Genomic DNA, 12,997 nt, shown 5'->3' on the forward strand with positions numbered 1-12,997 from the left:
TTGCAGTTCCGTGTACTCTTTCTGTGTACTTTCTTTTTGGTCCTTTTTTAATGCTCTGTAAAGTGCCTTTTTTCACTGAATATTTTTTTTAATTGATCTATTAAACCATTTTGGCAATTTAGTTTTACATTTAGATTTGTCTACTTTAGGGATGTAATTGTTTTGCGCCTCTAGTACTACATTTTTGAAGAACAACCATCCTTTTTCTGTGGATGTTTTCTCTATTTTACTCCAAACTACTTCTGTTAGTCTCTGTTTCATACCTTCATAGTTTGCTTTTCTAAAATTGTAAACCTTAGCTTTAGTCATTACTTTTGGGGATTTAAAAAGCACTTCAAATGAGACCATGTTGTGGTCTGAGTTTGCTAGTGTTTCTCTGACCTCTGTTTTAGTTATTCTGTCTTCGTTATTTGAAAAGACTAAATCAAGGCATGCCTCCCCTCTAGTGGGTGCCTTCACAAATTGTGTTAGGAAGCAGTCATTTATCATTTCCACCATTTCAATTTCATCCCTCGTGCTACCCATCGGGTTTTCCCATTTTTTATGGGGGAAGTTGAAATCTCCCATAAGTATGGCTTCTCCTTTGCTACACGCATTTCTAATGTCATTGTATAACAGATTATTTTGCTCACCGTCTGAATCTGGCGGTCTATAGCATGCTCCTATTATTATGCCCTTTGAATTTTTGTCCGTTATTCTGACCCATATTGATTTGGCTTTATTTTCTTTCTCCAGGTTTAACACCTGGGGTTCAAGATTGTTTCTTATGTATAGCGCTACCCCTCCTCCTCTTCTGTCCTGCCTGTCTTTCCTATACACTGTATAAACCCACAAATATTATATTTGTCCCCATCACTCTCAGACAACCACGTTTTTGTAACACCTATCATATCATACTTACTTGTTAGTGCAGTAGTTTCAAGTTCTAAAATTTTGTTTCTGATACTTCTAGCATTTAGATAAATAAATTTAATGGTTGTCTTACCCAAGTTGTCCTTGTTTTGATGCAGTCTCCCTTCTGTTTTTTGTTGATTTATCCCCCCTTCCTTTCTAGTTTAAGTGCTTCTGAACCTGTTTGAGGATCTTTTCTCCAAGTAGACTGGTTCCCTTGTTATTTAAGTGCAGTCCGTCCCGTCTATACAGATAGTCCTCGTTGTAGAATGTGGTCCAATGATCAAGATAAGTGAAGCCTTCCCGTGTGCACCACGTCTTCAGCCATGCGTTTAGATTAATTATTTCCAGCTGTCCATATGGTCCTTTGCAAGGTGTCGGTAGTATACCAGAAAATACCACAGTTTTGGTTTTCTCTTTTAATTTCCCTCCTAGCTCTCTGAATTTGTTTTGCTGGGATTTTGGTCTGTCTCTTCCAACATCCCGTTCAAACACAATATACACGAACCGAAGAAAACTTGAAAAAAATGTGTTTGTTTGCAAGTGAACCACAATTCGAATCACTTACACATGAACTAGTTGTTAAAGTGCTCTAAAGTTCTTTTGTAAAAGCTTTAGGAAAAATATAATTCACTCCCATTCCAGTGCTTTGCTAAGTAGAGCTTTGAAAATCACCACCCCTTCTTTGTCAGTAAGTAACACCCTATATTATGGAACACTCATTGTTGATATAAAAAAAAAAAAAATCCCCCAAAAAAGCATGCTATATATAGTGTTTGATGTATGATTTCCATAGTCTTAGTATGCAAAGAGACCTATTTTATTCATCAAATAGGTATTTGATTGAATTCAAAAGACCTCTGGATATTTGAGGTAAATGTATAAATACTTTTGGATGCCACTGTGCCTAAATGCTTACATAGTTTTTTGTATTCTGTTTTCCACTGTATTTTAGAATAGGAAGCATACTGAATTCCTGAACTCATCCTCATTATCTATCACCTTGTCCACTATTATTGGTCCTTAAATAATCATTAACAAACAATGACTGGCATGTGTTGTTAGTACGCAGGAGTTCTTAAATTAACCTCCAGAATTTGAACCTCCAGTTTAACAGTAGCTAGAATAGTTTAATCAATACAAAACATGAATTTTATTCATAGTGCAGACTTTTAAAAAGAAAACATTCTTTAAATAACTGAATGTTTTGCTGGGCCCATTTTCAATTAATAATACAAATATTTTAATTAATATTGAAACCTCTCATTGTTTCCAAGGATATATGTGGCAAATAAAATATTGTAGTGGATGAGCAAATGTTTACTGCTGTTTTGTAAATCCTATGCTGCAAATAAAGTTTGCTGGTGGGGTTGAGGAAAGTTTTTCACTGCTCCCTTTGCACCAGGGTTGTATAGCATACTATATTTTTATTTCTAAGATCTCCCATGCTAACTTCATCCACATGGATACTTTACAGAGTGGTAAAAAGCATTATAGATCTATTATCTGTTTTTCACATTGATGGTATCTTTGGAAGCTATGAGGAATTGTGTAGGAAATCTTTTAATGGAACGTTCCTATAAATGAGGTTGCTTTTTTAAACTCCTGGAGCAGTGCTGCTGTACTGTGGTTTATGTACCACACTGCTTTATTCAAATCAGGATTTTCTTGTGTTATATACAGTAAGCTGCTGAGCTAAGCAGGTTTTTATAAAGCATTTAACTGCCTTTCAGTTTATTCCCCATCAAATTGGTTACTTAAGTACATTACATTGCAAGTAACAAATTAATTCTTTAGTTTAGTTTACGTTTCAGTCCAGGGAAAAACATGTAGCAGGATATAAGGTGTAATTGAATGTTTTCAAGAACAAAAATGTACTTTATTAATTTAAAGTGTGGTGCCCTATAACAATGTAAAAACATAGATTATTGGAAATAATAATAAAGTAATTATTCTACAGAAATCTACAGACAAGATGCCTTGTGGGCTCGCTTCTATAGCTTGCTTTCTTTAATATTAGCACATGGAATATGTGATTGTAAACCTGTATGACTAGTACAGTACTCTTTCAAATAAACTTGTATGACTAGTACAGTACTCTTTCAAATAAACTTGTATGACTAGTACAGCACTCTTTCAAATAAGCTTGTTATGATTCTAAATGCGGGGTTCTCAGTAATATTGTCACCCCACTTTCAGAAAGGTTCCAGCGTCGTTGCTCATGCCATTTAATTGTCATTTGTAAATGCTTGATTATTTGCTTCAGAAACAGGTGGGTGTGAATTAACCCCTCCTCCCCCACCTCACAGAATTTCTTTTTAGGACATTCAAATGTACATTCATACAATACCCAGTACTTTTAAGTTACAGTAGCACTAAGTAGGTCTCCAAAGTTCATTGTGTACTTTCAAGCTTTTTCAAAAAAAGTGTATATATATATATATATATATATATATATATATATATATATATATATATATATATAAATAATATATTACCAAGTAAATGCAGTAAATGCGGCAGTCTGTTGCAAACTTTAATATGTCAAGTTGTTTCCTCATTTAATCTAATTTACATTTATGTAAAAATTGGCGGTTTATCTTTTCAAGAGTGACACCTTTTCCTCTTCCTCTCTCTCTCTGAACGTGTCTATTCCTTTTATAGTTATCTCTAGCCTCAGTTTGTCATAGCTTTGCCTGAACCTGTAAACATGACGTTTGAAATTAGCCAACCAGGAAACTACAGACAGCCGAACGAAGCAACTGAATTTCTGTAAACCTGCCCGTGTCTCGGAACACTGCCTTCCACATTTTATTCTCTTGCTGTTAGTTGCTTTGGTCCTGACTACAAGGTATGTTTTTGTTTTATTTTACATTTCTGCATGTTTGTTTTATAAGGGCTTGGTTAAGGATAGTGTGTAGTTATCTCTGTAAACTATCTGTTTTCCATCTTGATTCACAGGTATGATATGCGTTGCACTAAACCTACGGTAAACTAGAGGACCCAGTTTTGCTTTTTGGTACAACACTGGATTTAGATTTCTTATTTACTTGCCTTTTATTTTATTTGTATTACCGTTTATGATGTAGACTACCCTATAACATAATTTGATACTGTACTGGCAGTGACACAACAATTCATACTAGCAATGTTTTCATGTTTCGACGTCTATTTTAATATTTAACATAATGGTATTATTTAAATATGGTTTGGGAAATGCATGCATGGAAGTTTGAGATAAATGAATGCATCATTGCACGATCATTAGATATTAAAACACTGACATTTTGCACAGTGAAAAGAGCGCAATACGCCTTATGAAAGTGATGAAAATTAAATCTAAGGTAACCTTTGAGTATTTACAGACATGTAGAAAGTCAAAGACAACATTGTTTTGTTAATATAACTAAACTATAGGGCCTCCACTCTGCAGGACTGACTGTAAATCAAGAATGGTGTACAATACCCTTTAAAAAGCAAAGATTCACAGTTCCAGTCTTTTCCTAAGATTACCTGGTCGCATATAATTAATCATAAATAATGAACTGTGTCCATTTGTCTAACTGATCAATGCACAAAAGACTGCAGTCCAAGGAAAAAAAAAAAATCAACGCCTAAAAACTGAAGAGCCTGACACTTCCTTATAGTATAAACGGCCCCACTGTTTTATTTATAGATTGTAGCTAACAGATTTTATTTGAATGACCGTTCCTTTATCCGTAACAATGATAAAATATTCTAGTATATTTAACTACTTAATTATTTAATGATGTAGTATATAATGTCAGGATCAGAATTTTGTATTAACCTCTCTCTCTCTCTCTCTCTCTCTCTCTCTCTCTCTCTCTCTCTCTCTCTCTCTCTCTCTCTCTCACGCGCGCGCACACGCACACACACACACACACACACACATTTTCACACTAGAGCAGGACCCCCTGTGGCTACTGGTTTTCATTCCAACTGAGCTCTCAATTACTTAACTAGACCCATAATGTCTTAATTAGACATTTTTACTTGTTTTCAGCTCTTGAACAGTTGCATATTTCAAATTGGCTATAACATTTGATAAGTAACTTGAACTTCAACTGTTTAGAGCTGAAAACAAGTAAAATGTTTAATTAAGCAAACTGTCAGTTCAATTAAGAGTCTAGTTAAGTAATTGAGAGCTCAGTTGGAATGAAAACCAGCAGACACAGGGGGTCCCCAGGACCCAGTTTGAGAAGCCCTGCACTAGAGAATGGAGTTCAGCAATGTAACAAAAGATCATGGACTGAAGGCAGAATAAAGAATGAACTCGTGCAATGTCAGTGTTTTAAAATCAACAGTGCCAGTGTTTAACATTGCCAGTGTTTTGCCTAATAAAAAATAAAAACTTTCCTTTGCTTAAACCATTTACACAGAAATGATGCCCAGGCTGGACTATGGATAGCTGTCATTTATAAATCAATACATCGCCTTTTCATACATAACCTCTATTTTGTTACTATTCATCCTCTACTTGCCTCTAATGTTTTTGTACCCATGTGTAAGACATTGCATTTATTCACATTAAATTGCATCTGCCATGTGTCAGCCCAAGCTGTTGTATGCAAATTTGCATAGTTTATTGTTTATGTCTTTATTTATTTTTGTAGTGAAAGTACACACTAGGACTGTCAGTTAAGCCTCAAAATAGCAATCGATTAATTTGGCACACAAAATATAATCGTTCTAGTAAATATTGATAATTGTACCACACGTTTTTGGTGCATTCCTCTTCCCGTGACGTTATTATTTTACTATCATTGCAGTTCAGTAAAAGCTTGTGCACAACAATTGAATGCGAGGGGTATTTACGCCTTGATAGCGTCAGGAGAAAAAGAAAAAGAAAACACAACAATTGCAACAAGCCTTGCAAGTTTAATATACTATAAGAGTGTTACTAAAATATTTATTTCAAACAGTTTACAGTACTTTGGAATGTAATCTGTATAAACTAGACACGAGTTTATGAAAAACGTTTTTTTTTTTTTTTTTTGTTTGCATACCCGCTAGCTGATCCGTTTAACATCACTGATCATTTATTTATTTATTTTTAACGTTATTGAATATTGTTATATATTCATTATATAACAGTTAATTTTGAAACTCCAAAGCAGTGGTTTTGTGCCCTAAGTAGGACACACTTGGTGTTTGGAAGGTGCATTTGCTGAGTTTGCTTTAGACAGTCTTTTCAAAATGTGGTCCAGATTGTCACAGTGCTCTGTTTCACTGGTTCCAGTAACCAGATGTCATCCAGGTAAACAGCAACATGGGCTTTTCCTTGTAAAAATGTGTCAATTGTCAAATCGCTGTTGCTGATGCATCCAACTTTGATGCCCGGTTTGCAGTCAAATTATAATCTGCAAATGTGAATAGTACTTTTGTGTACAGGTACAATTTGGGCTGCCTAGTGTGAAAATTGTACAGGTTTATTAATCACTGCCTGTTTTAACCTGTTCAGCCCTTCTTCAATCTTACCTTTCATTGCATATGGTACTGGCCTGGGCTTAAAGAAAACTGGGTGAAACCTGAGTTCACAAATAACTCCACAAAGTGTGCCTTGCACCTTTTTAAACACATCTGGATAATTCTGCAGGACTTCTTGGTAACTGGACGTGCTTTATGTCACCCCAGTGAGCTTTATTATCTACAACCAATTGCATCCCAGGAGGTTTGGGTCTTCATCTTGGACTACTAAAAGTGGTAATCTGACCTGCTGGTCTTTGTATTTTACCTCAGTATCCAGTGCTGCTAGTAGTCTAATGGCTTCTCATGTGTCTCTAACTGCTGGTGCCTGACTGAAACTCCAGATTTCAGGGTGAGTGTGCTCACTTATGACAGATGCTGAGATTCTGTCTGTATCCATCTCCAAGTTAGAAAAACTTGTTGGAAACTAGAGACTATGTACAACTCCAAGCGTCTTGCTGTTTTCACCATGTTGCAGCTGCAAAACTAAATCACTTAGAATTACCATCTGTACTATTACCAAAAGTCTGAAACTTTCTTACATCAAATGTGAAAAAAACAAAACAAAACATAAATACCTCTTATACACAATGAGTAGGGCCCTGCATTTTACGCGACCTGCTTTCTTAGGCTGCACTTCATTCCTCCCACCGCAAGGTGGGTATGTAGACTGCTTAATTAACCCACTTATTGATCATTCTGTTAACGCACATTGGCCCTTTGCTTAGGTGGCAGCAGCAGCTCTGGACATGCATCGCTTTATTACCAATACGTCTTATTCAATATTATTACTTAGAATGTGTAAATAAATAATGTAAATGTTTCAGTTTACTAGTAGGAACACATTTGTTGACAAAATATTAAAAGAAAGCACTGATTCCAGGAACAATTATATAAAATACTGAAATCATAACAGTGCTCTAACATAATAATAATAATTAAATGCAAGGTTATTCGCAAGTAAGAACATAAGAACATAAGAAAGTTTACAAACGAGAGGAGGCCATTCGGCCCATCTTGCTCGTTTGGTTGTTAGTAGCTTATTGACCCCAAAATCTCATCAAGCAGCTTCTTGAAGGATCCCAGGGTGTCAGCTTCAACAACATTACTGGGGAGTTGATTCCAGACCCTCACAATTCTCTGTGTAAAAAAGTGTCTCCTATTTTCTGTTCTGAATGCCCCTTTTTCTAAACTCCATTTGTGACCCCTGGTCCTTGTTTCTTTTTTCAGGCTGAAAAAGTCCCTTGGGTCGACACTGTCAATACCTTTTAGAATTTTGAATGCTTGAATTAGGTCGCCACGTAGTCTTCTTTGTTCAAGACTGAACAGATTCAATTCTTTTAGCCTGTCTGCATATGACATGCCTTTTAAGCCCGGAATAATTCTGGTCGCTCTTCTTTGCACTCTTTCTAGAGCAGCAATATCTTTTTTATAGCGAGGTGACCAGAACTGAACACAATATTCAAGATGAGGTCTTACTAGTGCATTGTACAGTTTTAACATTACTTCCCTTGATTTAAATTCAACACTTTTCACAATGTATACGAGCATCTTGTTAGCCTTTTTTATAGCTTCCCCACATTGTCTAGATGAAGACATTTCTGAGTCAACAAAAAGTCCTAGGTCTTTTTCATAGATTCCTTCTCCAATTTCAATATCTCCCATATGATATTTATGATGTACATTTTTATTTCCTGCGTGCAGTACCTTACACTTTTCTCTATTAAATGTCATTTGCCATGTGTCTGCCCAGTTCTGAATCTTGTCTAGATCATTTTGAAAGACCTTTGCTGCTGCAACAGTGTTTGCCACTCCTCCTACTTTTGTGTCGTCTGCAAATTTAACAAGTTTGCTTACTATACCAGAATCTAAATCATTAATGTAGATTAGGAATAGCAGAGGACCTAATACTGATCCCTGTGGTACACCGCTGGTTACCACACTCCATTCTGAGGTTTTTCCTCTAATCAATACTTTCTGTTTTCTACATGTTAACCACTCCCTAATCCATGTACATGTGTTTCCTTGAATCCCAACTGCGTTAAGTAGCACATTAAGTGTCTGTGGCAGGCTGGCGAGTGGATAGAGGCCCAGAGACAGTCTGCAGTTCCAAAAAAAATACTAATTTTATTATAAATAACACAAAACAAAAGTGCACAATGGCAAAATAAAAGGATTTAAACAAAAAAAAAAAACAATACAAAAACAAACTTACAAAAACAAGGTTTCCAGGCTGGGCAATGCCTTCACTGGAAACCCCCAACCCCCAACCCCCAACCCCCAACCCCCAACCCCCAACCCCCAACCTGCTTCCTCAGCTCCCTCCTCCCAAATGAGAAGCAGAGGCCTCCTTTTATGTCAGGTGGCTGGGCGCTGATTGATCGTTAATTAACCTAATCAACTAATCAATCCCAGCCACCTGAATACAATAAACCCAGGCAGGTAGGGGAAATTAACCCCATCCCTGCCAATTTAAAAAGGGCAGAGCTTTTCTTTGCCACAGTGTCACTTACAGTTTCATGAAAGAAAATGTCCCATGCATTAAATGTTGCTATTAAAGTTAGACATCTTCAGGTGGTTAACCCTGCCTTCTTTCATAGATTGACGTTGTTCTGTAAAAACGTGGACATAAGAAAAAACACTTATTTTAGTATCTACAGAATTGGTAACAATTGACAAATATATTTTAGCCTTTTGTGTTAAATTGGGAAATAAGTATCCAGCTTTAGTCCATTCAAAGTCATTCTACTGCCGTTTTCTTTTGCATATGGTGGGTATTTGTCCATTTCTGATTTACAGTCAGCATCCAATCCTGGAATAGAATGTAATGGGAGGGTTTCCAGATCCAAACTACACACTTGTTGTGGGTCGAGTATCCTTACTGCCATCAGAAAGTTATGAGCTGGTTGTAAGAAACATGGTTGCATTGATCCGGGTTGCAGTAATTAGTCAGTTTTTCAGAAACGTCATGGAAGGTTTTTACACATAGTTTGTTTACTGCGGCATCTATGCTGTGTACCTCTTGTGCCATTGTTCGGTATGTATTTATTAGTTCTACAACTTTATTATATGTTTGATCGACTCTCACTTCACAGCTTTCAAACCATTGGCAAGGTCCGTAATTAGGGATAGTGAGATTTTAAACTTTGCACTTTAAGCAATTTCTGGAGGCCCTTTAACACTACAGTGTTTGGTGAAATGTGCATTTCCATTTCCACAAAGCCTCTGTAAAAAGGGATGTATTTGGAATGATATTCAGCAGCAGAATACCAAGTGCCACATCGTGTTATGCATGGCTCAGGTGGCAACTTTATGGGTAAAGTACAGCCTTCTTATTGGATTGCTTCTATCATATGGTCATTAAAACGTAGTTGGGCAATGTTTAAACAATTTTTTAAATGGTTGCAACCAGCTTGTCTGCTTTCAGAAAATTATTTGCACTGATATTGCTGGCAGGACTATTATGTGGGCATTACAAGTCAAATGTATTGAATTCGGCAGTCAACTTCAAAGAATGTCATTGTATTCCTTGATCTTGTAACTGGCATTATCGGAGACAAATCCAATCGCATTATTAAAATTAACTTCAAATGCGTTTAAACATTTCACAATGCCCTGTGTCACTGATGAGTAATTCACAGAGTGCAGATTAACTGTATCGTTAACTGCTAATACTACTTTCAGTTTGTAGGAATTGCTCCCGCATTTATTATGTTTGTTCAGAAATGCACGTAGTTTGGGATTATCATTTTTTTCCAGGGGAATATTGGCACAAATAAATGCCTCTGACAAATCGAAAATAAACATCTCGTCGGTGTTCTTAATTTTCGTTCCCCTTACGTTTTTTACTGTAGGACGCCGTCTCGTTTTGGATCTCAGCCTTTCGTTTTCTGTGTTTTTCTGATGGTAAATGTCAGTCTGTTGTTGACTTTCAAGTGTGGTCCAAAGATAAATTGCAAGTTGTGCAAAATAAATTATACCCATCGGTATACAGAACACCTGCTGGATATTGTTGCGTGGCTTCGTTCAATGAAATGCTTTTTGACTGTGTCTTTATTGTGTCTTTGACTCCATGTTTAGGTCTCTCAATTTCTTTTAATGTATCAGTTTATTCAATTAACATTTATACTCGTCATAATTAGCTTTTATTTTTCTAATTGGTCAAAGCGTAATATGTTGATTTCTTAATTGTGAGTGGAGTGGCTGCAGGGACATCTAGGGGATAGCAGTTGAATTACAATTGAAAAATTGAATTACAATAGAAAAAACCTAACCATAACAATGATATATATTATATATATAATATATATATATATATATATATATATATATTATATATATATACACAATTATAAACAATGAGTATAAGTCGTCAAACTAAGATAAAAAATTTTATTCTCCTTCTTTTCTTCTTCCTCTTCTGTTTCTTACTTTTAATATTTTTAAGAGTGTGTAGCGACTTTTCAGACAGAAAAGCTAAATATCTGGACATCTACCAAACATGTGATTCCACATGCAGGTCAACATCAAAATAAACCAGGGAACGCAAGCAGTTCGAGATCCACAACATTTATATTAAACAATGTATTTATGTTTTAAAACAGCACATATCTCAAACAAAAAAAAAAATTACCATTGTTTGAACTTGCAGTATAAGGTCCATGAAGAGCACACAGCCTTAGCCTGCTGTGCCATTGCGCTGTTGTTGAAATGCATTAATTTTTTAAGCTTACATCCATGCCTGACCAGCATTTGCTGAAAACCTGAAGGTTCTGCTTGATCCTAGAAATTTTCTATTTCCTGTTTGAAAATATCCAGTTTCCTGTTTGGTAGATACCATAGAGTGCAATTGTAAACAAGAGTGGCATGTAGCTTCCTTGTCTGAATCTCTGATCTCTGGTAAATTGTAGTTCCTCGTTTAATTAAAAAGAAAAAAGGAATAATTTATTAGGTAGAAATAAATGATTTAAAAAATGCATAGAGGAATACATATATTTAGAAATAAATATAAATTAATGTTTATATTATAAATCTATAAATAAATTAATAAATCATTTAATCACTTCTCATATAAGGGATACAGAGTTTACTCACTTCTACTCTCCTGTGATGTGCAAATCCTGTGTAAAAGACAATATATTTTAACGGTGAGCATCTATGTTGTGTTCAGAGAATGTGAGCGAAGCGAATCAGTGACAGTTCTGCTCATCGCTCATAATAATATCCTCCGCTCTGCTCTGCTCTTTCTTTGCTCGTCTCTTTCTTTCATTCCACTCCACTCCTTGTGATTCATGCTCCGCTACCCCACTCCTGACAAAAGAGGCATGCTCTGCTCACATGGTATTAAAAAAGATATATAATAATAAGTAAATAAACTAGCTGTTTTTCCCCCTCTTGTCGATTGCAGATGAAAAGATGTAATGTACATTCAGAAAGGAATACCAAAAAAAAAAAGAAAATCTCCAACTATGACCAGCAAAGAAAAAAAGCTGACAAAGTGCTCAGAGAAGTTATCTAATTGAATTCGAAGACGCTTTTTCATTGTTATTGTTTGGTACTAAAAAAAAATGCGTACATTTCAAAATTTTTATGTGATTCGTATCAAATTAGTTTCATACAGGGCTTATTTGTATCCGAATATCTCATAGGGAAGCAACCCACGAACACATATGAGTGAGTCGACAGGGTTGACGGACCACCTTGCACTAGTGTGTGAACTATCCTTAAGAGTTCAGAAAATATAAACCGTGTTCACAGCGCTGTATGGTGTATAACCGTAGCACTATAAGAACAATAATTGCAGACAGATGGACAGATGGACAGATGGACACACGCACACGGATGACGTTTCTCACATTTTTATATGGCAGAAATGCAGCGCCACAAATCTGGACATTATAAAATGTAAAATGAGCTGCCCTCTCCGTGGTTTGTTGCCCCTTTAAAACCAGACCCAAGACACAGAGACTTGATGTTTTAAAGCGCTGACACGCTAATTTTTAATAAACATACAAAATAAATAAAAAGAAAAACATACTGATGGACAGCAATCTTGAAGTCATGCCACAAATTTTCGATTGGATTTAGGTCGGGGCTCTGTAGGCCACTCAAGGACATTTACCTTTTTGTTCCTTAGCCACTGAGGTGTATCTTTGGCTGTGTGCTCTGGGTGGTTGTCGTGCTCAAAGGTGAACTTCCATCCTAGTTTCAGCTTTCTTGAGGGGGTGTGTGTGTGTGTGTGTGTGTGTGTGTGTGTGTGTGTGTGTGTGTGTGTGTGTGTGTGTGTGTGTGTGTGTGTGTGTGTGTGTGTGTGTGTGTGTGTGTGTGTGTGTGTGTGTGTGTGTGTGTGTGTGTGTGTGTGTGTGTGTTCTGTTGATTGGTTGTTTATGTTTGTTATGTTTGGGATTGGGACCAACAACTAAACAAACAACAGGGAAATGTCATATATTCACAAACAGCCAGATCTTCAGGAAACACTGAGCAAACTGCCCCCACCAAAACAAGCCTTGCCAGATAACTTGGAACGCCACATCCTGGTATGCAATGCACCAATAAAGTCCAAAACTGTTTGGGAAGATATTGTGGATGTCAATAAAGTGTATAATACTTTACGGTAGTT

The 12,997-nt window shown here is 36.2% G+C and overlaps 1 protein-coding gene across 1 annotated transcript in view; it reads left to right on the forward strand.

Moving 5' to 3' along the window:
• Positions 1-3,594: 3,594 nt before the first annotated feature.
• Positions 3,595-12,997, forward strand: part of fam49bb (family with sequence similarity 49 member Bb) — a 54,840-nt gene continuing 45,437 nt past the window's right edge. Inside the window, exon 1 of the mRNA XM_041245322.1 lies at positions 3,595-3,742. The gene's annotated coding sequence lies outside the window, so the exon portion shown is untranslated. The remainder of the gene's footprint in view (positions 3,743-12,997) is intronic.

Source organism: Polyodon spathula, chromosome 3 (genome assembly GCF_017654505.1).
Source record: "Polyodon spathula isolate WHYD16114869_AA chromosome 3, ASM1765450v1, whole genome shotgun sequence".
Classification (NCBI taxonomy): domain Eukaryota; kingdom Metazoa; phylum Chordata; class Actinopteri; order Acipenseriformes; family Polyodontidae; genus Polyodon; species Polyodon spathula.